Source organism: Ipomoea nil, unplaced genomic scaffold, assembly GCF_001879475.1.
Source record: "Ipomoea nil cultivar Tokyo-kokei standard unplaced genomic scaffold, Asagao_1.1 scaffold0465, whole genome shotgun sequence".
In the NCBI taxonomy this organism is placed as follows: Eukaryota; Viridiplantae; Streptophyta; class Magnoliopsida; order Solanales; family Convolvulaceae; genus Ipomoea; species Ipomoea nil.
This window is the reverse complement of record NW_017616893.1, coordinates 830,701-834,613: the sequence shown is the minus strand read 5'-3', so window position 1 is coordinate 834,613 and position 3,913 is coordinate 830,701. Positions and strand designations below refer to the sequence as shown.

The 3,913-nt window shown below is 36.1% G+C and overlaps 1 non-coding gene across 1 annotated transcript; it reads right to left on the bottom strand.

Annotated features, from left to right (window-relative positions):
* Positions 1 to 1,500: 1,500 nt before the first annotated feature.
* On the bottom strand, positions 1,501 to 1,582 carry TRNAS-GCU. The gene has a single exon. It is a non-coding gene; the product is annotated as a tRNA-Ser (tRNA).
* Between the last annotated feature and the right edge of the window lie 2,331 nt (positions 1,583 to 3,913).

Below are 3,913 nucleotides of genomic sequence, written 5' to 3'. Positions count from 1 at the left end.
ATTAATTCAAAGTGATTACCAGCTGGCGACCACTCTAAAGTGCCCAGTAGGCATGAAGTCACACTCATAAATCATTAAAAATGTTTACTTAGATATTTTAAATGGCATTCCTATTGATACATATTTTTTTTCAAAATTTTTAAATAAATTTATAAGTTCATATAGTCATTATTGTAAGTTTATAAAATAAAATTACCACTACATGTTCATAAAGTAACTATTGTAGATTTATAAAGTCGTTATTGTATGTTCATTATATAAGTTGTTACTACATATTTACATATTCATAAAACCACTACTTAGATTCACAAAACACTACTGTAGACTTTGAAAATCAACCATTGTAAATTAATAAAGTTAGTAATACATATTCATAAAGTCATATTCACTAAATTACTATTATAGGTTCATAAAGTCACTACTATAAGTTCATAATTACTATTGCAAGTTAATTGTATCACACAATTACTAAAATAATATTTTTTAAAAAAATATCGGTGACATATAAGTGATATAATTTTTTTACATTAATCTTATTCATAGAAAAAAAATATGAAATAAAAAAGAATTTATTAATGTATGTCATTTTTTGTGAACATACAATATTAATTTTATGAACTTGGATCTATGATGTAACATGTACCTGGTTGCTAATATAATTTGTGAATTTTTTTTTTGAATGCTACTGACTCTATTACATTGTAGTATCTGTTCAAATATACTTTCTCAACCTAATGAAGCACAAAGAGTCAACAACGCCTCCACTGAGGCTCGATCTCATGACTTCCCACATGGGAGAGGTCACTACATGCCATCTGAGCACAAGGTGCTTGGCATATAATTTGTGAATTTGATTAACTTAATCCATGTTTTTTTTTTTTTTTTTTTTTTTTTTTTTTTTTTTTTTTGCTCTAAACAATGATGTAAGTTTTGATAAAAAAAAAAAATTAAAAACATAAAAAGAAATTTTGGGTTCATGTAAGGGTTTTTTTTTTTTTTTTTTTTTTTTTTGTAGACATGTGTATAGATAAAAATGTGTATATATCTTCTGAAATTCAATTGTCTTCAACGGGACATACCCCTGAAAACTTCAAAAGTTGCTAGTGAGCCACCGTGATAAACAATCACACCACCAACATAATTCCAAAAATATAAAGAATATGCATAACCCATATCTTTTGTATCTTTTGTGTTAATCTATCCAATCCGAAAACAATGAACAATTTCACTGTTTAACTGTGAAAAATCGAAAAGGAGTGAAGAATAGTATGGAGCTCTAGAGTGAAGTCAGAGACTTTCTTCTAGAAAGAAACTTCTTATCTCATTATTAAAAGCACACTTAAATATGTGAGAAAAGTTTTTCCCATCCCTTCATCTACCCATATTGAAAGCACACTTAGATCTGAGGTTAACTCTATGGCTTCAGTTTCCTATGCAACATTGAAAATCAAGCCCAGAAACCAAGTCTACCCAGATGCAAAACAGTACCCTGTATTTTGGCGTCGCCTGAGAGATTCGAACTCTCGCGGGGAAACCCCATGTACTTAGCAGGCACACGCCTTAACCACTCGGCCAAAGCGACAACCTGTTTAATCTGTAGGTGGAAAAAAATAGAACCCTGAGGCTATGTGAGATTTCCTCCTTCTCGTGATCCAAAATAAATATAATAATAATAATAATAATTGAACTGGGGGCACATCTGCCAAGTCTGTCCAGGGTTAGATTCCATGTTTTGTGGATGAAAGAGGGAATTTTTTTTTTTTGAGAAAATGGCACTTTTTCTCCCTAAGTTATATACTTATAGCACTTTTTCCCCCTCAATTATTTATGTAAGCACATTAGCCCCCTCAATTATTTTAAAAGTGGTGATTTTTCCCCCTGATATATTAAATTGACATTTCTACCCTTAAAGTAAATATTTTATTTATTTTACTTCTCCAACAAATTATTGTGTATATGTAGCAATGACCACGGTTCGGTTCGAACTGAACCGGACACTATAGCAATCGAATTAAAAGTTTCCGGTTATGATTCAGATCTAGAATCCAATATTTAGATTTCAATTTATGAACCAAAAAGAACTGGATCATGAACCGTGAACCGGCGGTTTTGGATCCGGTTCGTGATTTTGAACCGTCTTTATTTTAAATTTTATTTTATTTGTTATTTTAAAATAGTCTAAATTCAACAATAAATGTATTTTATTTTTTCAGTTCGGAACATGAACCGGCCATTTAGATTTGCGATTTTAATAAACTCTAAATATCGCGTTTTGATTCTAAATTATAATTGGAATATTTTGGTTTGGTTGCTATAATATCTGTTTGGTTTGAACCAAATTATAGTAATAATTTGTTGGAGAAGAAAAATAAATAAAATATTTATTTAAATATTTATTTTAAGGGTAAATATGTCCATTTAACATTTTAGGGGGAAAAAGAGTCACTTAAATAATTCAGGGGGGAAAAGTGCTATAAGTATATAACTCAGGGGGAAAAAGTGTCATTTTCCTTTTTTTTTTTTTTTTTTTTTTTTTTAAACATTCAATTCTTTATATGTTTTATATTTTTGGTAAAATGATTTAATTATATTAACATTCCTATGATCAAAATATGCCTCCTGAACTTTGCAAAATGTAGAATTGTTTGGTGACAGTTACGAATACATTGTTTTGTGACATTCCATACAATTACCTTTGAAATGCCATACAATTACATTGTTTTGTGACAATATATGTAATTGACAATTACCTTTGAATATGTGAGAGTTATTAATAATTATTGTTATTATAATTATATAACCTATAGTAGTTAGTGTGTGGTGTTAGAATAAGTCTGATGTAATAGCCTAGTAGATAGGAGAATTTAGAGGTAGACTTTGATATATTCTCGTGTAATTCTATCTATCTGTAATTGAATACAATTTGAATTCTCATTTGGTATCAGCCTAATCGATCCGATTCTTCTTCTATCTCTTCCAAAATATCCGAACACCGTCTACCACCGTAAACAATTCCCAAATCCCTCGCCGATGTCGTCCAATTCATTGCAAGGAACCCCAACCCCTGCCGATGGCTCTTCCTCGGCCGGTTCCAATCCATTGGCTGGAGCACACCATTTCATATCCATGATGTGAGCTCACATCCCGGAATTTCTTATTCTGGAAGACACAAATTATCCCGTTCTTACGGGGGCAGGACTTGGAAGGCTTCATCGATGATAGCCACCCGTGTCCGCCGACGACTCTCACCACCACCGGTGGCGACTCTGGTTCCGATATAACGACAGCAACTCCGGCGCCGAACCCGGCGTACAAACAGTGGGTGCGCCAAGATCAATCCATCCTTTCATTATTGATCTCGGCGATGTCCGATGAAGTTCTACACCTTGCGGTTGGCTGGGCTACCGCCGCCGAGGTGTGGCATTCGGTGTGCACGGCATTGGGCTCCACGACTCAGGCACGGTGCCTGAACCTGCTTGGACAATTCCAGGCTCTCCGACAGGGCAATGCTACGCCTACGGAGTACCTCGGCCGGGCAGAATTACTTGTTGAGGCCCTAGCACAAGCCGGCCAGCCGCTCACCATGTCGGAGCAAAACATGTACGTTCTGCGTGGATTGCGCCCGGAATACCGCTCCTATGCTGCTGCCCTCACCGCCAACACTCCAGTTTCCCTACCGCAGTTGGCCGACTATCTGCAAGCCGCAGATTTTATCCTTGCAGACTAGTTCGGCGCTGGAGGTGGTAATGGTGGTTCTTCGCATGCTGCATTCTACGCGGGTCGTGGCCAGCAGGGTGGTCGCGGCAATGGTGGGCAGCATGGTGGTGACGGAGGCGGCTGGAACCACCGTGGAGGCCGAGGCGGACGCAATCAGCGTGGTGACCGAGGCGGACGCAATCAGCGTGGTGACCGA